Source organism: Camelus bactrianus, chromosome 3 (assembly GCF_048773025.1).
Source record: "Camelus bactrianus isolate YW-2024 breed Bactrian camel chromosome 3, ASM4877302v1, whole genome shotgun sequence".
In the NCBI taxonomy this organism is placed as follows: Eukaryota; Metazoa; Chordata; class Mammalia; order Artiodactyla; family Camelidae; genus Camelus; species Camelus bactrianus.
The window spans coordinates 144,782,949-144,805,986 of record NC_133541.1 but is presented as its reverse complement, the minus strand read 5'-3'; the positions used below and the strand labels follow the sequence as shown (position 1 = coordinate 144,805,986).

Below are 23,038 nucleotides of genomic sequence, written 5' to 3'. Positions count from 1 at the left end.
CAGTTGAATTGGTATATGCTCTTTGTTCCTTTCTTCTTCCTTTTGTGGTTTGGTAATTTTCCTTTGTATTATCATGGATTTTATTTAATTTTTGTGACTCCTTTGTAAATTTTTGGCTTGTGGTTACCCTTTTTTGTAAATCTGTCAACCCATTACTATAACTGTTTTTATTAAACTGATAGTAACATGATCTCAATCCCATCCTACTGTTAAAAAAATTTTAAAAAGAAAGAAAAATATTTTCCATATTTCCCTGCCTCCCTCTCCCATTCTCAGTGATTTGTATGTCTTCTTTTATAATTTCATGTTTACTTTATTTGTAATTCATGAGTTATCACCTTTCTAGTTGTGTGTTTCTCATTTCTGTAGCATCCTGCTGCTTTTCTATTTAGTATAGCCCTTTCAATATTTCTTTTAGCATGGGTTTAGTGTTGCTAAACTCCTGCAGCTTTTTTTTTTTTTTTTTGTCTGTGAAACTCTTTATTTCTCCTTCTATCCTCAAGGATAGCTTTGCTGGATAAAGGACCCTAGGCTGGATCTTTTTTTCATTCAGGGATTTGAATATATCTTGCCACTCCCTTCTGGCCTGTAGTGTTTGTGTAGAGAAATCAGCTGAGAGCCTTATGGGGGTTCCCTTGTAACTTACTCTTTGCTTTTCTCTTGCTGCCTTTAGAATCATTTCTTTAACCTTGACCATGGCCATCTTGATTATGATATGTCTTGGTGTGTGTCTATTTGGGTTCTTCCTGTTTGGGACCCTCTGAGCTTCCTGTACTTGGATATCTGATTCCTTCTTTAAGTTTGGGAAGTTTTCAGTCATGATTTCTTCAAAAACCTTTTCAATCCTCTTTGATCTTTCTTCTCCTTCTGGGAACCCTATTATGCAAAGATTGGGAAGCTTTATATTATCCCATAGGTCCCTTATGCTATTTTCATTATTTTTTATTTGCTTCTCTTGTAGTTTTTCTGAATGGGTGCTTTCTATTGCCCTGTCTTCTAGATCACTAATTCGTTCCTCTGCATTATCTAGTCGGCTTTGCACAGCTATTAGATCATTCCTCATCTCTGTCAATGAGTTTAACCATTCTACTTGGCTCTTCTTTATAGCTTCAATTTCATTTTTGACATATTTTATATCTCTAAACACTATCTCTTTTAATTCCTTCAGCAATTCGATCACTCGTTTTTTGAAATTTTGATCCAGTAGGCTATCAATGTCTATTTTGTTGATCTTTCTTTCAGGGGATTTCTCTTGTTCTTTTAATTGGGAAAGGTTTTTCTGCTTCTTCATCTTGCTCATACCTCTTTGGCACTGTGGTTTATGGAGTATCAGTTGTTTATTTTGGTCCTTAAGCATTTTATCTATCTGATGCCTATTTAGGAATAGAACTTAGGAAAAAAAGAAAAAAAAATAAGAGAGAGAGAGAAAGAATTTTAAAAGAAGGGAGAAATAGGGTTTGAAAACAGTGTATAATGAATAATAGAAGAGTGAGTTGAAGCAGAGTATTAATCGGGTTGATACGTCCTTTTGAAACCTTTACAAAAAAAGGGGGGGGAGATGAATAGACGTATTTGAGACCTGTGTCTAATCAATAGCAGGACATCAAAACCCAAGGGAAATAGAAATGAATTAAGAAGTCAAGATTAAGAGATTAATAGATAATAGAACAGGTAAAAAAAGATTTAAAAAAAAGGGGGGGTTTTGTCGGTGTTCTCCTGGAGTCTGTGTGCTTTTAATATGAAGTCTTTCTGTCTTCGTCCTGTTTTGGAAGCTCAGCTTGCTGTTTTCAGAGGCCCTCCGTTGGCGCCTACTTCTGTGCTGCTCCCAGCACCTGTCGGCAAGCTGATCGCGCCTCCTCCTAACACTGGGTCAGGTGCAGCTCTCCTCTGCTGTGGGCGGGCGGGTCGCTGCCCCTCCGGATGCCGCAGTCAGATGTTGCAGACTGGCCGGGTAGGAGGGCGGGTCGTGCCCCCTCTCAGCACCTCGGTCAGGGGCTGTGTTCCTGCCCGAAAGGCGGGGGGCCGCTCTCGCTCTACCTGCGCCGCCGCCGGTAGCTCAGCTGCTCTGCGCGGTTGCGCGCTCCGCCCTGGTCGGCGCTCCGCAGGTGGGCTCGGGGAAGACCGAGGGACAACCCTGTCCCTACTCTGAGCCAGAACCCAGCTCCTTGTTTGTCTTTGTGGAGCAAGTTCTCTGAGGGACCAGGATGGAAGGATCCTATCTGCCCCGGGATGCAGGCCAGTCTCAGTCTGGCCTTTGAGGCTGCTAAACCCTTCGGTGCGGATGTAGGTTTCGCCCCCGCCCCCACCTGAGTGCTCAGCGCGGAGGATATGGCGGCTGTGCCTGAGCCCCTCCTCTCTTCCCCCGAAAACTTTCCGCGGGTTTTCAGAGATGGGGGTGTGCACCCTTCCCCCGAGAGCACATCAACCTTGCTGTTTTATGGAGGGCCCAGTTTGTTCTGCCCTGTGCAGCCACAGCCACGGCGCGCAGCCCCTTGCGTTCCCCCGGGGCTGCCTCCGTGCAGCCTCCCCCGTCCTCCGCCCGGCTTGTGCAGCATGGCCCTGCCCACCGCTGCCAGCCCGCGACTCAGGCTGGGTGTCGGGGGGACACTCTGTGCCCGTTTAACTTAGTTCTTTTAGTCAAGGGCTGCTCTGTACAGATCCGAGCCTCGGAGGCTCCCCCTCCGTCCCACTGGCCTCTCAGTTGGAGAGGGGAGACCCAGCGAGCGAGCGCCAGTCCTCCTTTGCCGCTCCCTCACCGTGGGACCCATCCCGCGCTGCTTTGCCTTTTTTTCTTTCTTTTTTCCTTTTCTCCTACCAGATTTTTGGTGTCTTTATCTTTTGAAGAGGGCGATGTTCTGTCGGAGTTCCACAGGTGCTCTGGTTGGCTGAGTGGGTCTGTAGATGTGGGTCTTGGTGTATTTGTGGGAGAGGGTGACCTGCGAGCGTCCTTCTACTCCGCCAACTTCTGAATCCCCTCCTTATTCTTTTTTGTGAATTTTCTCATTTCCCTGCTACCCCATCATTGGCATCCAAATTCTATTTTAAATACTTGCCCCAGTTGATGGTACTAAGCTGTAGTCTTGTACCTTTTCATGAGAGGAAGCAACAAACATTATTATTCAATGTCAGCATTTATTTTTTAGCTTAAAGTTTGGCTTACATTTAAGACATAGCTCTTGGAATCAAATAGACCTAGATGTGCATCCTGGCTCTGCCGATTAGTCAGTGTCTAACCCCAGCCTCTTGCTCCCTCCATTTCTTCATCTGTGACCTGGGGTAAATTCAGATATGAGGATTAAATGAAAATAATAGAGAGAGAGTGCCTGACAAAGTAAGTGGTAGTTTTTCTTATCTTTTTAAATTTGGCCGAATCTGGGTGAACCTTTTTGAAAATGAACTCTTATTCCATTAAAAAAAAAAGTTTTAAAATTGGTCATCTCCATACATATCCAAATGAGTGTTGTTAAATTGTTAGTCAAACCTTTGGATAATTGTCTCCAAAATCAGTTTAAACTCAAATAGCAGCAAAGTCTTTCTTGTATTTTTTTTTTAAGGAAAAAACAGCACAGCATAGCTGAGCCTTAACCTTATTTAGCCTTGATTTGAATGATTTTTAGCAGATCCACTCTTAGAAGCAGAAACATTTCCACCAATGAGTCTACTTCATAGTATTTTTCCCCTAGTAGCTAGTTGTTAAGGCCCTACTGTGTGCCAGAAGATGTGCTAGTTTCTGGGGACATATTGGTAAGCAGAAATGCACATGGTCCCTGCTGCTGTGGAAGTTGTAGTTACTGAGGGAGACAAGTGAGTCTATCACTGAAAATAAATGAAAAATTGCCATTATTAAAGTTGTTAGGAAGGAGACATACAGGTGCTGTGAAAGTATGTGCAAACTTCTTATGATCCGAAGTTGAATGTTGAATTTAGGAACAAAAAATTGGCCAGTGAGTTGAAGTAAAGAGATGTTATGGGCATATGGTTTGAAATGAGCTCAGACACAAGGTGAGCCTGCCCTCGGCATGGACCAGAACATGCCACAGTCTCCAGCACCACTCCAAAGAATGCATTTCATGGTTTGGAGCCTTCTTTAAAATAAGTGCCCATGATATATAACTTCTCAATATGATACTCTGGAAGGAACTACATAATTTAGGAATAATTTAATTATTTCATAATTTATTCATGCTCTATTGATAAACATTAAATTCACACACTTTTTCTTTTAGATACACCAAGCAGAGGCATCTGAGAAAATTGGCTGTAAAGTAGAATCTTTTCAGAGAGTGTCAGAGTGTTGATCTGCATTACCCGTAGTGAGAATTTGAATTTGAAGCCATTTGGCTGAATGGGGTAGCATAAGAAACACTGTTGGCAGGAGAATAGGTAGCCCACAAAGTAGCAGTGGAGGATGACCACAGGATGAGAGGTGTGAGCAGTGTGTTCCAGAGAGCAGGCAGGACTGTGCTTGGGATGGCCCATCTCAGAGCCAGCAGGCAGCCCCAATGTCCCATCTCTCCAAGGCATTCTAGGTTCACATAGACAAGAACCCAGCTTGGCACCGTGGCAGTGGGGTACCATTTCTCCTTGTCCTGTCCAGCTGAGCTAACGGGGCATCCTTTGGGGAAAATGTTGCCTCTCTGGTCTCTTTTAGGGCTTTGGAAGTTGGCTGGGAGGCTCTGTTCCCATGTAACATGTTAGGGCATGACTGAGCCTCGGGGGAAGAGCTGCCTGCCATTGGACTGTAGGTGATTTCTTGTTCTGAGCTGATAAATTTAAGATGAATTCCATTCATCTAAAGATTTTTAAGTTCATCTCTCTAGGCAAACCTAAATGAGTTTTAGTTAAATGAGGTACCAAAATAGGCAACTGAGCAAGGACTTGTCTTCCAAAAGCATTTGTGAGTCATGGTGCAGTTTCTAAAGGCATAGTGTTGTGCATGGTGGGCAGGTTCCCAGCCCTCCCCAAGAGTATTTGTGCTAGGTATTTACCCTAATGAGTCACAAGCCTTTCACTTTCACCTTCCCAGGAATGCCAATGGAACTAGGAATTTCCCTAGCTCTTCAATCGCTCTGTATTTGGAATTCCTCCCTCAGGGTGCAGCAAACTTGTTTCGACCTCAGGGACTTCTCAATTGCTGTTCTCTGCCTAGAACATTCTTCCCCTAAGAATCTGAATGACTGCTTCCTTCTCAATGGAAGGTCAGCTCCAGTGTGACCTCAGGGATACTTTCCCTAATATCTAGATAAAGTACCACTGCCTGCCACCATCATAGTCCTTCAGACCTGGGTTCATTGCTTGCTGACTTGTTCATATTCTGTTCCCCCCAACACAGACACAAGAATATAAGTTCTGTGAAAGCATGGATCTTGTCTCCCTTGTTTACATGTTCTTAAGCCTGGTAGAGAGTTAACTTCCCAACCTGCTTCATGTGGTAGTAGGCAAAAAGTTTACCCCTTTGGACATAAAATTGGGATAACATCACCTGTGCTTTCTGCCTCATAGAAAAAATGAGGACCTGGAGTTAGGGTGCTGAAGATACTTTTTCTCCCAGAAAATTGTGATTAATTTTTTGATTCCATATATATATATATATATTATATATATATATAGCAAATATCAATACCATTGATCCAACTACATAACCCCAAAAAACTTAGAACACATTTTGTGCTTCTCTTTGCTTTGTTTCCCACTAAACTACTCTTTAAACAATAGTAATCAGTTTGTCCAGATTCCATATCCTTAAGGTCCCTCCCTTCAGCGCCCTTCCTTCGCAGCCTTTTTATTGCCTTAAGTCTTTCCAGGACCACTGCTAATTGTCTTCCAACCAGTAGTTCAGTTTGTGTTCTTTCCCCTCTTCCACCTCCCAAATTTGTCATTCACAATGCAGGAAAATAATTGTTGTGGAAAGCAAATTCCACACCAATACTGCTTGTTTTAATAATCATGTAATGACTTGCTTTGCCACAGGATCATGTCCAAATGCCTTGGAAAGCCATGTAAGACAGTCTTTCTCTGTGTGCTTCTGCAACTCTCAAGCTTCACCTCTTGCCCCTCTGTCATTTCTAAATCATCAGTGCACACACCATGGACACAATGTGCACAGTCACATGCCATGCACTAGCCATCTCAAACTGTTTGCAGTGCAGAGAGGAAGGTACTAGGTTGCCAGATGGCTTCACTCCCCACTATTTGTGGTGTCCACCTTGCCTTGTCAAACACCTGCCCATCTTTCAAGAGTCAATTCAAATGTATCTATTCTGAAAGACCATTCCAGACACTTGTCCTCTGCCCACCACTTCCAAGAGCTTCTCATTTCTTTCTCTACACTGCCTCTGAGCCTTGTATTACATGTATTATAATACCCATGCCAGAGATCATCTCTGCCTCCTCCTCAGTGCTCCTTCATGGTCAAGTTATTTGATTCATCTCCTGAGCTTCCTGGGCCAGGCTTTATACTTGGCATGTAAACAATATCCGGAAAAGAATGAAACAACCAAATTCAGTGTACTTATTATCTAGTAGAGGGCTTTGTTCAATAGCATACTTTTGACTGATATTTGAAAAATTGAAAGATCTCCTTGAAGGTTAGAGGTAGGAAGAAGGGATATTGTATTTATGCTGTTAATAGATATCAGTTGAATGGCCAAAATATTTTGTCAAAGAGCTAGTGTTAACTGAACATTTACTGTGTTCAGAGTTCTGGATTTGGCCATTTGCAGGGGATTCTTGAAATAGCTTTTGGACATTTCTGAAATGACTCTGGCTTTATCATTTTATTCGGTCAAAACGTTAAATGGTCAGCAAAGGTTCTTGGCTTCCAGGCACTTTAGAACAAAGTGCCTGAATGTTTTTTCAACCATTACCCTCTAAAAGGAATTTGAAACACTGTGTCCTTTCCTCATCCATTTAAAAATAACTAAAATTTTTATCTTGACTTTAAATCATTATAAAAGTTTGTGCTTCTGATATTATAAATACTGATTTACAAAAACCACTCTTTTTAATGTACACAATGGGAGCTAAATTAAATCCCAAAGTGATTTTGTATCTACCGTGTCATCCATATAAAAAACACATAATAAACAAACTCTTCTAGAAAATCCAGGAATTTTACATAGTTGTTTCCCTTGTGGAACTCATTTCATTCCTCTCCTCCTATAAAATTTAATTCCCATATAACAATCTTATGTTTGATATCTTTTATTGACTACCTTACAAGTGCATTCTTAACTCACTATCATCCATGTACACAGCAAGATAAACCTCCATTTACCCACCCCTTTGCTCAGGACACCTGCTGGACGTTGGTTGAACATCTCTTACTTCAAGAGACAGAAAGGGTCCTCACAAAATTGGGAAAGAGGAAAAAGAAAAGTAGAAAAGGAAATCAGTGCAGGACCTGACTTTTGGTGAGGGAGCCAAAAAGGGGAAAACACTTTTACTGGGACACACACAGAGAGATCAGTTAGGATTAAAGGAGATCCAATGATGGTGAGAGGAGTGCACAGCAGATGCTTGGCTGACAGAACTGAAAGAAACCAGCACAAAATATCCCTGCAATCAATCCCAAGACCTTGACTTGAGCTGCTGATGCTGAGCTAGGAATGTCTGCTGAAGCTGAGGGAGAGGGCTGAGGCTGATGGCACAGACTGAGTCTCATGGGGTTGGAGTGTGTTGTTTTCTGTGATTGGTAGTGTCTACAGAACAGAACTGCCTGGGACATGAATTCAAAAAGCAACATTGCTGATGCACATAGTGTGGATTATCTAGGTATCTCATGGACATATTCACTATCTGTGAAGATACAGGGCCCAATTTGGCATTTTTGCAATAGAGGAAAAGCAGGGCTCTATCAGAACCATCATAATTTTGGTTTGAGGGACCCAGGGGAAGTTGGAGTTGAAATCAGAATCCATGGCCAAAGAATCTGCACATTTCATAGGCAAAACTGTGATTTTTATTGGGTCCAAGGCAGACAGTGTGGATACGCTCTGTGGTTGTCTTGGTGGTCCCATGCCACAAGGAAGAGAGAGCCAAGAGCAGAGATCTGGGTGCACAGAAGGGGAAGTTGAAGCCTTTCCATCAGCCTTGTCTACCACATGCAAATGTGACAATAGGGATGGCACTGACCTGGTACTGCACTGAGGACCCAGGTGGGGGACTGAAGGAACATTGCAGCAAGCCCTAATGCATGAGATCTTTGGATTTGTTTCCACTGGTGTCTCTGTGTAGAATTTGGACATTCCCATGGCAATTGAAAGGATAAAGAACTGTCATGAGTGTGTATTGGAGACATTCCAACACCACATACCACAGCCTGCACCCCAGAAATGGTTTGGAAGTCTCAATTCCAATACAAGGAGGAGCCCTAGCCACTCTCCAATCTGTGATAAACACCTAACCAAAATGAGGCTCTGCGAAACAACAAAAGTAGATTGTGTTTACCACAACAAAAACCACATCGGCAATCATAGAAATAACAGGCAATGCACACAAAAGAATGGCATGGCACCACACCATACCAAAAACAGATCTCACAGCAATATCATGGAAATGTGCACAGCCAACATAGGAAATCTTCCACTTACAAAAAGCCCTTCAAGTCTACAATAGATAACTGACAATCTTTAACCCATAAAAATTGAGAGATATAATAAAATGAAAAAGAAGAACCATTCCCAGACCCAACCTCCATCACACTTGGAAACTGAACAAAAAATAAATTAAAAAAAGAAGCATGTGAACACCCTTATCTACAGAAAAGACTGAAATAAAAGTTAGATTATGACTACTTCTTAAAAAAAGTTTTGGTTTTCTAAAATGTATGAATTTTCAAAGCCACATTTTATATTCTCCACCACCTTTTTCTTGTCAATGAGCCTGAGTTAGGTGTTCACTCAGTGACCAAGAAGATCTCAGGTGTTGTCAGCAGGACCTAAAGAAAGCCTCCTCCTACTTGCTTCATCAAAAGAAAATCGACCTATAGTTCCTGCCACTGAGCTGAGAAAACAGGCAGTGAAAAGACATTCAACATTGTTAATCATCAGAGAAATGCAAATTAAAACCACAGTGAGATATTACCTCGTGTCCATCAGGATGGCTATCATCAAAAAGACCACAAAAACACAAACATGTAACAACAATGTGGAGAAAAGAGAACCCATATATACTGTTGGTGTATAGTTTATACAGAGACTAGTGTGTGAGAGCTGAGTCCTGGAGGCCTGTGATTTATCCAGGACGTCAAGCTATTGCAGGCAGCATGTGGTGCTTGAAACCAGTTTTCAGCCCTGGCTTTCCATAGGCATCAGTCTCCCCAGGAGCTGAGTCCCCCAACATCACACACCCCCACCCAGAGATTCTGATACAATTGGCCCAGGCAACCAGATTTGAAAAGCTTCCCACTTGATTCAAAGTGTAGTCACATTGAGAGACACTGTGAGCAACTAGTTCACTCTGGGTTTAGTCAGTATAGTTTATATACCCAAACTAGGAACAGTAGGAACAATAGAAATGCAAACTATTACAACCACTATGGAAAGCAGGACGGTGGCTTCTCAAAAAACTAAAAATAGAACTAATATATGATCTAGCAATTCCGCTTCCTGGTATTCATCCAAAGAAAATGAAAATATTAACCTAAAAAGATATATGCACCCCAATGTTCATGGTAACCTTATTTACAATTGCCAAGATATGGAAGCAAACTAAGTGTCCGTCAACAGATGACTGGATAAAGAAGTTGTGGTATATATAAAATGGAATATTACTGAGCCATAAAAAAGAATGAATGTTGCCATCTGCAGCAATATAGATGGACTTGGGGAGTATTATGCTGAGTGAAATAAGTCAGACAGAAGAAACAAATACTGTAGAATATCACTTATATATGAACTCTGAAAAAGAAAACTAGTGAACGTAACAACAACAACAACAACAACAAAAACAGACTCACAGGTACTGAGAACAAACAAATGGGCATCCATGGAGACAGGGAAGAGGGGAGGGCAAGACTGGGGTAGGGGATTAAGAGGTACAAACTACTACGTATAAAATAAATAAGCTACAAGGATATGTTGTACTGCACAGGGAATATAGCTGATATCTTATAATAACTATAAATGGAGTATAACCTTTAAAAACTGCAACCTGAAACATATAATATTGTACATCAACCCTACCTCAGTTAGAAAAACGTCAAAGACCAGTTTGCCCCATATGACCCAGGTCCCTCCAGTTTTGCCTCCTTTTCCTATCTGTAGGGCTCAGTGTCATCATCTGTTAAATAAGGTACTCAGTCTAGAAGGCCAGCTCTACTTCAAGAATCCCGTAAATCTACTGAAAACAAACTAAATGATCAAATGAGAAAACTCAACCCCAGCATGAGCAATCCTTACTGCTGGCAGAAGTTTCATCTCCACCATGATGAAATGAGGACTAAATAGTGTGCACTTGTTCCTTGCTTTCATGAACAGGAAGACACAGCTAATGTTATGTGAGATTTAAGAAGTAGGGAAAACAAGAGACATACTGCACTAAACTTAATACTTTCATCTGCCTTTGCTTTCCCTTCCTTGCACATTTACTGGAGGTGAGATGTGTTTAATTAAGGTTATATACCAATGAAAACCAAATTATAATTTGCTTTTACCCATCAAATTTGTGTATATAGAAAATGTTTTCCAATAATAAAATAACATTTATTAACCATAAAATTTCAAATAATTTTAAAACACAAAGAGTAGAAAGTAAGAGTTATCCATCTCTTGCCAAGATATATTTTATTTCCTTTAAGGAGTTTAACACATATCATTCAAAACCTTTTCTTATATATATATACATAAAGTATATTTTAAGTAAAATGAAATAATACTATGTGTAAATTTTACAACTTGCTTTTTCATTTGACAATATATACTGTAGACATCCTTTCATTTGAATTTACATTGCTTTACCTCATTCTTTTTAAAGGCTGAATAGTATTCTACTGTCCAGATGAATTAAACTGTATTAAGCCCTCCCTACTGAGCCTGGTCCTCTCCCCCCTAAGGTTCAGGCCCCTGCATCTATGAAGGGGAGACATTGTCTTGGGGGAAGAGCAGGATGTGCAGACAGAGGTGAGCAGGCAGGGAAGCAGGGCCAGCTGACTGCCACTTTCTGCCCCTCCCCTCTGGCTTTCAGCAACACTTCCTTCATCCTACAGTTACATGAACTGCCTGTTTCTCCTTTCAAGTTTCAAAATTCTCTGCACTCAAAGAATTTTGGAGAAACATTACATGAGCATTTTCCGATTTTTCATTTCAGATTCCTCCTTCTCTCTGACAACAACACATCTGGCACTAATCTAAATACTCATGAAGCAAGACCAGCGAACTCACAGAAAGCAAGAGGGGAAGGACCCCCTTGATCTTTCAGTCAACATGGAGGGTTAAAATTGTCCAATTTAAAAATACAGCTGGGCAGATAAGAATAAGAGATACTAAAATATTTAAATCAAATACTTGTGGTTAACTGAGTCATATTGCCAAGCATTTTAGTCATCCTCACTCCAAGAAAAATATTTTATCAGGAATCTGGCCCTTAACAAATCCTATAAAACAGAAGTCAAATAGGACTGTCTGCAGAGTGACGGTAAGAGTCTATTATTCTCAGAATGCTGGGCCTTTAATTCCAGAATGAAATCCAAGCATGTTACCCAAGCAGCATATACCTTACACAGGAGATGTTGGACAGCGATGGGACAGTTCTGTATTACTTTGTCAACAACATCTGAGATGGATTCCATAAAATCTGGGTTGGCAAACAGAATTTTATACAGATATAAAAGAAACGTTACACATTTCTCTCAGCAACTTTTTTAAAAAAGTAACTTTAACAAATACAGAATTCACTATGCCTTTAAAACTGTCACATTGGAATGAATGTGTCAAATTAATCCAAGTGACTCTGTGCATGGAGTGATGGTGACATGTCCCCTCAAGAGATGAAATGTGTGGGTTTAGAGAGGGAAAAAATCAAACAGTAACAAAGACAGACCAGCCCTGTGTTAGAATACACAGTGACTCACACTTTATATGAGATTGTAAAAAGCAAGTGCTCAGTGTATGTGACATGTAGTGAAAAATATTGTGAGTAGATATTGAACATGTGATGTATAGACACTAATGTCATGAAAAAGTTAGCCAGGATATAAGAAAAAACCTAGTCAGTGACTCATACTGTAAACCTGAGCTAGAAGACTGGGAAGGGGGAATGGTGGTGGCTTCTAAGTGAAACAATCAATATGGTAACAATCATGTTATTGAGTAAAAAATCTTACATTCAATTCCATAAGTGAAATAAGCTAAAGTATAAGTAATTCAGTTACAAAATTCTGAAATATGCTTTAAAAATCATGGAAAGTGTTGCTCGAGGGAAGAAGAAGGCGCCATGCAGCTGTTCACTGGACATTGTTGGTTTATGTCTATTTTAACTGAAGACTATCAAGAGCGAATGAGTGCCGTGATATCAGGTACAGTCAGACATGCATTGTGTGCCATTTCCCTGAACAAACAGTCATACACATCGAAGAACAGGCAGTGGTTTGTATTTACCTATTAAATGTAAACTGAATGAGGCAGAAAATTATACCAAAATAGAAGTAAAATCCAATTTACTTAAACCTTAAAATATTGCCTCTTAGTTACTGTTTTTGCAAAAGCAGTAATCATTCTTTGTGACTACTCATTAAACTGATGATATCTCTAATTCTTCTTCCCAAGGCTGTCCTCAAACAGAAGCTTTAACTTGCAGCAGGGAACACAGCAGGACCAGCTGTACTGGGTTAAAAGTTGGACTGAGGACGGATCGTCATGTGTGATGGGAAGGTTATATGTACGATATCGTACTCTTATACAGAGGCAAATTCCAATCAAGCCTCGAGATTAACTAGTTTTCATATCAGTAGGAGATGAATTTCAAATCCATTATCTTCTATTGTTCTTAAAGCTGCTTCCTAACCACTCTTGGTTTAACCAACCATTAACTGTTTAACAGATAGCCAGACCCAAAGTGGAGCACGATGAAACACCCAGTCAACGGCGTGGACCACGCAGGAGCCAGAGCAGCCACTGAAGCTGCAGCCTACACTCCCAAGGTCCTCCCTAAAAGGTGGCCACCTCACTCGGGAGCCCCACGGAGAGCCACCCTTGCACACACGAGGTGGCAGCATTGCTCCACACACGTCATTCTCTGCACAATCAGAAAGCAAATGTCTTATCTCTGGGTGAAAGAAAATTTCAGGGCCTGGGAACCTTTCCTAGCCAACATCGATAATGAACTTCTTCTGGCTGATGGCATTGTTCCCTGTGTGCTGTTTGATCCACTTCCGTGGATCCATGACATACTTGGCAAACTCCTTGACTATATTGGGGCAAATGTGACAGTACTTCTCCTGCAGACACACACACAGACACACAGAGATATCACCAGGCATTAGCCGCCACCCTGTCTGCCCTCCGGCAAACACCCAATAACTCCAGCACCACAAACCCCCGACATCAGTCCTGCCCACGGCCACAGCTCCAAGGGACACTTACTGGGCTCAGTGATGTCTAACAGCTATGCTCTGGCAATGTACTCTGCTTTCTTTCCAGCTCTGATGTTAGTCCCAGCGTCACTGTGTCACATGTTGCTGCCTACTATCTGAGATGATGTCTGACGGTGCCTATCAAGTCCCTAGTCTCCATCTCCTCTCTTCTTACTCCTTGTATGCCCCCACGTGGCACCTGCCCAGGCACTCGCTGCCACCCACTGGGACAAGCAGACCCGCATCGCAGCCCAACCCAGATCTGAAGGCAGCAGATCTGGCCCTGTGGTCACCACATCTGATTGGCAGGTGGTTAACCTGCTCTGTGGTCTGACACAGCACACTCAGTGGCTCCATGACATAGAGTTAGTGAGTGCCTAGGCACGTGGGATGCACAAGTGAATAAAACACACACAGACCCCTGCCCACTGGCCCATACACTGGCTGAGAATCAGAGTAACCAGTGATGGTGATAAATAAGTAAATGGCACAGCACTTTGTAAGGTGCTGGGACCATGAACCAAAGGAAAGCCCGACTTTGACTGAATGGAGCTGCCACACATTGGGGCATGAGAACCCGCTCAGTGCCAGCCCCAGCCTGTGCTGTGCAAAGTGTTTCCTCAGCTGGTGATGCCTGACTGGGGGTCTCTGGGTTGATCATCCAGATCAACCTTAGAGCTAACCTCACAAGAACAGCGGTTGGCCCCTGGGTACCAGATTCTGAAAGTCAGCTTCCTGTGGGCCAAGTGGGCTTTGTTCAATGCCTGCACTTTGTCAGGCCCAAAGCTGGTGCTCAGGAGGACCTCTGAAGGCATTTTCACAATACTAAGTTCAAAATTTCTTAGAATCCCTGAAACGAAACCTAATACCACCCTTGGTATACTCTGCACAACTGTAAGACTGATGGGCCAGACTTGCTACACACCCCTGTGCTCACTGATAACTGAGTGAGTGGGTCACTCCATACAACCTCAAATCTACCAGGCTGAGGGCAGAAACAGTAAGTTGTCCTAAGACACCAGGTCAAAGTCTTGCAGCATCTCAGAGGCTTAACAGAAGGCAGGAAGTGCCTCCACAGAGTTGATGGTGTGCAGTGTGTCAGCCCCAAGACCTGGACCACCACTGCCCCCACCAACAGGATCCACACAACCTCAGGCCCACTCCTGCCCACAGGGGCAACAAGACACAGGGCAACTCTGACCCACTCCCACAGAGAGAAGTGGGGCAAGAACTAACTGACAGCAGGGTTGGGGCGGCTGACCTGCAGGGAACACAAGGAGCTCTTCCACTTCCTGACCTTCATGGCTGAGTGATACATTGTCACCGACCAAATGGGCCAAACCTGGTTCAGGGTCAGAGATGGACCCCAGAGAGCCAGTGAGGAAGGTAAAATCCACCACGAGGACTAGGAGAGCAGCCTCTGTCACAGTCAGCATACTCAGGGCCCTGCTCACCTGCATGGCCACCCCGACGGTCCGGAGCCAGAGGCTTTGTGACATATTGGTAACAGGAGTGGGGTGGCGAGGGAACTTCGGTCAAACATCCAAATTTATTTCCTTGAAGAAACACAAGGAAAGGACTAGGGGAAGTTCTAGGAAATATTTTAACATAAAAAGAATGTCTTATGCTACTTCTGTAAACCTTCCCCCAGGGGGAAAGTATTGACTCCCATGGGCTGCCCAGGACCACACACCCAAGTTTTGAGGTGCCCCAGCCCTGGAAACTCTAGTCCTGGGCACACCAGAGCACCCAGCCACCCTACTCACAGGAGCCCTGACTCGCACCTGTGCACCCTGTCCTAAAAATACCTCTCCATCCACCAAGAGTGTCATGCAAAATGTGGGACTCCCCCCAGGCACTAGCTTTCCTTCAACCAGCTTGTTACTGGGTGCAAAAGTGGGAGGGAAGGGGGGAGGCTAACCTCCCTTAAACTCCCCTGCAGCTCAGAAACTATGTGTTCAAGGTCACATGTCACTTCCATGCTTAAATTTTTCTCCAAAAACAAAATCTTTGCTCTTTATATAATAATTATCCTTGTATTAATAAGAATCTCTTCATTTTGACTAAAACAAAACAAGAACAAAACAGTAATTTGTCCTGATTTTGCAACCTGAAGAGAAAATTGCTTTGAAAGGGGTCTGTCAACTGCTACCTACAGACTGACACAAAGACAAAACTGATGGATTAGTCAAGTGGGCATTTTAAATAAAGGCCAATGAGACATTTTCCTCCGAATCTTACTGATTTAATTTTAGAGCTTCCTGTAACTCCTCCAGCATGGTAACGGAGTCTAGAAAACACAGGAGGACTCTGTTCAATGATTCACGCTAGAACAGCATCACTCTGAATGGTAATTCTCAGGGTACAGAACCACACACAGCAAGAGCTGGAAATGAGTTTGAATTCTGGCTGACTGCACAGGACTCCTCACAGTCACTGCTGCTGCTGTCTGCTCCTTACTCGGGAAATGAAGCCTGGAGGGAGAGGTGAAAGACACATTGGCTAATTGAAGGTTCTGTCTAATCAGGCTCCAATTAAATGACATCATACTACACAGGATGCTCAATACCAGTTATCAAGCTGCTCTCACTTACAGCTGGAACCTCCACAAGCATCCCTGTTCAGAGAAGAGGCTAAGCTTTCAGCCCCTTAATTCAACTGGTAAACAGATGGAGACCCACATTCATGGGGAGGGGAGGACAGGCACGGTGGGAGCAGGGGTGGCAGCCACAAGGGGAAGTGTGCAAACACCGTTTCTCTCTCACCCCCAAACTGGCCAATTTCCCATCTGTTTTTACCTTAATGGCCTTTGCAGTCTCCAGTGGTTGCTCAGGAGGGATTCCCACCTCCCTCTCCCTTGGCAGCTGTTGAATGAAATACATAATATCTCTACCTGCAATAGGGATGTGTTTGATGCAGCTTCCAATTACCTAATCTTCCACCTGGGGAGACAGAGAGGCAAAACAACATGTGAGTAATTCCTGGAGGGAAGCCCTCCCTGGACTCTAAGTTAGACTCCTGCCCCCACCTGCCCTGGCAATGCAAGCATTTACTGAATCTCCACTCTGTGCAAAGCTCAGGACTGGGGGAGGGGGAATAAAATGACCATGCATGCAATTCCAGATGCTCTGTAAGCAAAGTGGCCTTTCCATTAGGAATGTGAAGAGAAAACCGCAGAAGGCATTTAATTTCCAAAATGCTGTTGTCTGTCCAAACAATGGGTCACTATTGTTCCTCTAACAAAAAGGAAGAAGTTTTAACTATTAATTTTTTAACATTTTTATTGAGTTATAGGCATTTTACAATGTTGTGTCAAATTCCAGTGTAGAGCACAATTTTTCAGTTATACATGAACATATATATATTCATTGTCACTTTTTTTTTTGCTGTTTAACTATTAATTTTTAAACCAACTACAATTTGGCTTGCATTTAAAAGTCAACAACCTGGTTAGCATGCGTTACTTAGGGTGTGACAACCTGGACTCAGATCCTGGTTCTACATCTGTGGGCAGAGTAACCATGACCACACCTGTTAACACATATGTTTCAGCCTTGGCACCTTCACCTATCATATGCGGCGAGTGGGTGCACAGAAGAGACCCAGTGACAGGCAGCAGGTCAAGCACACAGCATGGTTTAGGCATGCATTAAGGACTCAGTAATTGACCTGCTCACTCTAGTAAGGGCTGCACTTGGTAGGAAGGAACAGTCTGGCATGTTCCCCTCAACCCTATGCTATGTGAGATCCATGCTGAGGGGAGTTTGGATCTGCTCACCCAGCTGCCCTCCCGGGCCAGTGACCTGGTTGTCAGCCGTCACCAGCAGGAGAGGGCCAGGAGCTGCTGTGTGGCCCCAGGGCCTCACCAGCCCCCTGGGGTGCCACTCAACATGCAGGCCACAGGCTGGGAAGGTCCAGCTCATGCTGGTGGGAGCAGCCGGGCAGAGTGGACAATCCCCACCTGCACCAGGTAGAGGAGGCTTTCTGAGCACCCTGATGGCACTGGCTGCTTGTCACACACTCATGGAGACAGAAGGTTGGAGCGAATCCTCATCCATCTGATGGATGTATCAGTTCCACCGAGTACAATCACAGACAGTTACCAGTGAATTTGCAAGAAAAGGTGACTGAATTCCTCTTATGTCTTCTGAGGTGCACAACTTCTAGAAGTGAGAGAGTGTGTAGCCTTTCTCAGGAGACCAAGCCAATTGTAGAATATTTAAGATCAAGATAAAAGATATGTACACATTATTAAAATCAGAAACTTAAAATCATAAGAACAGTAGCTCTCGCAAACAGAAACTATTCACAATTTCTATACTCAGTACATTACATATAACATTTTCTAAAATTAATTCAACCCATGTTGAGTATCAGCTTCATCACAGATTAAATATATTAAAATAACCCACAGCCAATGGTAGGAAAACAAGTAAGTGAGTTGTGCTACACCCACATGATGGGCTGTCAGGTAGTTACTAAATATCTTTCCACAGAGTATTTAACCATAAAGATACATCAGGGATAAATCAATATGCAAAATACAACTTCAGGAGCACATTGTACAATTAGAACACGAAATCAGATGGAGGGTATCCCAACTGTGCTTAAAACGTGTATCGTGTGTCTAAGAAAAAGAGCTCAGTAGACTATACCGAAAAAGTGTGGCACAGTCCTCTGGGCAGGTTTGTGGGTCAGTCTATTTTCTTCTTTACATTTCTCCATTTTACCTAAATTTTGTACAGTAAATGTAATTTTTATAAATAGGGGGGAAAAAACTGCACTAAGAAACAGAAAAATCTGAACAACAACTTTCTCTGTGGGCCTGCACGTAGTGTGAAACTTGTTTCAGATGCACAGGGGAGGCCAGGAAGCAGACCCACAGGCACAGACCCTGACCTCGGCCTGCACTGACCTCTGAGGACGTGACCTCAGAGAGGAGCCAGGCAGGACCACACAGCAAGTGGCACCTAAACACCTCACACCCAGGAGGGGGCAGTGTTCCGAGACTGGCTGAAGGGGCTGCGAGCACAGAGCATGCTCTGCAGGCTTCCTGCCTCTCCTCACCCCTGGGCCAAGGGGACACTGGCAGGGTGCGGGGACACAGGGGAAGGATTTGGCTTTTTCCTCCTGACTGTAGACACGTCAGCCTCTCCCTGCAGTGATTTCTGAACTTTGAGGTATTAAAGCACCAGCATATTAGTACATCATCTCTGCAACGTCTTGAAATAAAACAGTGACTATTTTTTAACTGAAATAAATGAATTTTTTTTTAAAAAAAACCTAGTTTGCATTTTTTTAAATTTAAGTCTTAGTTGATTTACAAAGTTATGTTAGTTTTGCTTACATTTTTCTCCATTATAATTTTATATTTTACTGAAAATATAAAGACTTATGATTGATAAAAATTCACTGTTAAATCTTTTATTTGTAAATATTAGAAAAGAAAGTTATTTTTGCTATCTCAAATTTTTATACACTTTCTTTTAATTGTATCTGTGTTATTAACCATATAATAATAATGCAAATTGATATAAAGTAACATGCATTTACAAAGTCAAACAAGTTAGATTGAAATATCATTTTAAGAATTATTTTTATTTATTGGCATTTATTTTGAAATATTTTCAAAATAGACATGATCCTTATTTTGTCTACTTGTAGATTCAATACCCTTTAACATAGCATTTATATAATCATATCTTACTTCTTACATTTTAAAAAATGTATCCTTTTCTTAGTACTTATTATTACTTTTTAGGATAAATATATAGTTACCATTCCTTCTGATTCTTTGAATGTCTTGGTATTACTTTGGCTTAACTACAAACATAACAACCTTAGTGGTAACACAATTATAGAATTATAATATTTTTCCTCAAAGCTTTATAGCTATTTCCATAATATTTTGTGGCTAGTCAGTCTTTAATAGAAGAAGACAAGGCTATTCTTTGTTTTCTCTATAGAAGTAATTTTGTTTATATTTTTTTCTGGTCCACTTTTAAATTTAACATTTTGAAATAGATATAGGTATATATCTATTTTGCATTATAATTAAGCTCTAAACATGGTATATTCTTTTACTTTTCTTGATATGCCTATTTCCCTGCCCTGGGAACAAATCTGGGTATCCAACACTTTGGCACATTTTCTTGGTTGTTCTCTGATTGCTAAGAGTCTGGTCATACCCATGCTTTAGCTACTGCACTAGATGACTGAATTTCTAATGCTATTTCCTTCTTTTGAGCTGCAGTTTCATTAAATTTATGTATTATTTATTTTAGAAGCAAATAAAAGCTTATATTTATAGGTAAATGGCATAAGTTTTAGTGGAATGTGGAGATCACAATACAAATGTTTAGTTGATATAGATCTTTACTCTAAATAATGACGAAATTTTTTGATGTTAACTTGCCTTCCTGCTTTCCTTCCCTCTTCTTTCTTTTTGATTGGTATTTTTGGCTCTAAAATTTATTTTTGTGGCAAAACCTTATTTGAATTGATACAGACATGAAGGATACACACACACACATAAATGTCTATATAAACTCTGCTAAATAAATAATCATAAAATCCCTGTTCCTCGAATCAATCCAAAATATTTTAAGAATGCTGCTTTCCTTGGATTAAACTTAATTCTTCTCCTCACTTATTAAGCAGCATTCCTTTGTCATGCAGTGACTATAGCCTTGTTCTTCCTGCAAGTAATTGTGTTTTATAAATTTGTAAGCAACCAGAGTGATTTCAGAATTTGTTAAAGATTTACAAAAAATTGACATGATCTTAACCACATGCTGCTATTGCCAATATGCCCTTTAGAGTGATGTTTTTACTAAAAGCAATGTCTGACTCCTTCACATTCCTACAATAATGGCCTTATTATTATACTACAAAAGATGACATCTTCAAATAAAAAATGTCTAAGTCTATAATAACATTCCATGAATTCACTTATTACACAATATTAACAAACTACTTAAAGAATGATCAAAACCATGTAAGATATTATTTCTCATGTATTGGAAAAAATATTATGATCAAGTAAATTAAATCTAATAGTGCTAAAACATTCAAAGCCTTTCCAATGATAAAAACTTTAAATATAAAATATTCTACTTCAAAAATAGTTTCAGAAATGTTATAAATGGTGAGAGGATGTATATATCATATATAGTTTTCTGTTTATGAATTTGATTATATTATAGCAATGGAACAGTGTAATATTAAATTTTTAAAAATGCAAATCAATTGAAGATATAAATTAACCTCAAATTTGGGTTGTAAATAACTTTATATTTAGCTTTCAGTTTTCTTTGTGTTTTTATATCATTTCAGGAAAGTAATTATCATATATAAGTGTACAAATCTGAGTCTTTAATATGTCTCAACCTCAAGAGTTCTAAACCCCTCAATTTCCTTCTTTCCTTCCTTCTTTCTTTTCTCCCTTCTTTCCTATTCCTTTATTGGTAATTTTGGGTATAAAAGTTAATTGTTGGCAATAATTTATCAGAACTTTTAATGTGAATGAAGGATGAGAGATATATACATATATACACACACACATATAATGATGATCCTACTTGGAATAAATATTTCCATATTTCTATGACAAATTATGAATGAATTTAACTATAGTATGTTATTCCTTAACATTTTTCAAAATATACAGTATATGTACTTACAACTTTATACTGTGAACTTAATTGTTTAATATCTACCTTCATGCATGGAAGAGTTTTTATGTTATTATAAAGTATACTTTAATAATGTGATAAAGGAGAATTACATGGTGTTAAGAAATTATGTTAATGTAATGGGCTTTATGAATTCACAAATTAGCTGAGCACTGAGAGTGATTGGAATTAGATAGGCAAATCTCTTGAGGGGAGTAGGGGATTGATGTGCAAAAGATTATTTCTAAGAGTGAGAATAGCATGTGTATGGCCCTGTAGCATGAGGGAACATAGTAAGTACGAGGATTGTAAGAAGTGTATCTATGGTAATGATCATGAAGGTGAACAAGGAGTGATTTGAGGCAACTAACAAGGGTAAGGCCAAATATATAACAGTCAGCATATTACAGCAGGCTGTCCGGCCAGCCGGCCCTCCGCCCGCGCCGCGGGGTGGGCTAGCGCCCCGCGGTGGTCTCGGGCTCCCAGCCCACTGCCCCGCCTCACTGCCACCTGCTAGGCGTCGTCCGGGGACGCCCGTCGCCAAGAGAGACCCTCAATCACAAGTCACCCCGCCCTCCCCACCCTCCTCGCCGTGCCACGCAACCCCGCCCCCGAACCGCCCTCCCGATCTCCGTGCAGTACCCCTCACCCCTCGCCGGGAAGAACGCAGTGGTTCCAGCAGCTGTGGCGGCTCTTTGAGCCCAAGGGGCGGGCGCGGCAGCCATTGGCGGAGGCCGCTGCCTCCGGCTGTCAATCCTGCGGCCAGGCCCCGCCCCACCGGCGGAGCGTGGCAAGACGCAGGGCCGCGGGGGCTATCGGGACGGCTCCAAGATGGCCGCGCGCTTGGGGTCCGCACCTGCTGGCGGTCCCGAGCCCCGTTCACTGCCACCGCTGCTGACCAGAGCCGCCGGTCGGCACGGCGACACCGGGGGCTGACCCCGCGGGGCGGGAGGCCGCCATGGCGACCCTGGAAAAGCTGGCGAAGGCCTTCGAGTCCCTCAAGTCCTTTCCGCGCCCGCCGCCGCCGCCTCAGCCCCCTCAGCTGGCAACGCAGCCTCAACCGCCGCCGCCGCCGCCGCCCGCCCAGCGCCCTCAGCCGGTACCGCCGCCGCCTCGGCCCCCTCAGCCGGTACTGCCGCCGCCTCGGCCCCCTCAGCCAGCACCGCAGCCTCAACCGCCACCGACGCCCACCCAGCCGTGGGCCAGGAGCCGCTGCACAGACGGTGAGTCCCTGCGGGCCCCTCCCCAGCCCTGCGCGGGTATCCGTCCCTCCCTCGGCCTCCCCCAAAGGCCCCGAGGCGGTCCGGTCCCCAGGCCTCTGCTTTCCCGGCTGCGAACCTCGGGAAGGAACGGGGCTGTGTTGTGATCCGAGGCCGCGGGTCCTGTTCAGCTTCCTCTGGGCCACTCCCACCCCTATCCTCGTCCGGGCCAGGTGTAACATTTTATCTTCCCTTTTCAACTGAGGGTTTAAAACAGTGTTTCAGATAACTGTCAAAACGCTATGCATGCAAAACCCTAGGTTAATTTAAGGGAAGGAGTAGGAGAGAAGGGGGAAAGGAGAGAAGTTCACCGGTCACTTCTGTGGGGGTGGGTTACATGGTCACAGTGGTGAACGCTTAACTGCTACATGGCCCCGTGCGCTTACCGTCATAGTCGTTACTGTTACTAGCCCCGGACAGCACTGGTGTTAAGGAGGCATGACCACGGAACAGGTGCTCATTGAGCTTAATTTTACACAAACAGTAAGATTTCCAAGGAATCAAGACAGGCAGTAAACGCCAGCTGCAGAGGACAG

General features: G+C 42.6%; 2 long non-coding RNA genes across 5 annotated transcripts in view; one reads left to right on the top strand and one right to left on the bottom strand.

The window, feature by feature from the left end:
* Positions 1 to 13,335, top strand: part of LOC141577191 (uncharacterized) — a 34,561-nt gene extending 21,226 nt beyond the window's left edge. The window contains exon 2 of the long non-coding RNA XR_012505893.1: positions 11,308 to 13,335. This is a non-coding gene — a long non-coding RNA (uncharacterized LOC141577191). The remainder of the gene's footprint in view (positions 1 to 11,307) is intronic.
* On the bottom strand, positions 721 to 21,991 carry LOC141577188 (uncharacterized). 4 transcript variants are annotated; one of them, XR_012505888.1, is made up of 4 exons: positions 17,349 to 21,797; positions 16,369 to 16,512; positions 15,025 to 16,044; positions 721 to 3,271 (listed from the first exon to the last, which is right to left on the bottom strand). It is a non-coding gene; the product is annotated as an uncharacterized LOC141577188 (long non-coding RNA). The 4 variants fall into 4 exon arrangements; XR_012505887.1 differs by lacking the exon at positions 721 to 3,271 and having other exon boundaries at positions 14,569 to 16,044; positions 17,349 to 20,212; XR_012505889.1 differs by lacking the exon at positions 721 to 3,271 and having other exon boundaries at positions 14,569 to 16,044; positions 17,532 to 20,212.
* Between the last annotated feature and the right edge of the window lie 1,047 nt (positions 21,992 to 23,038).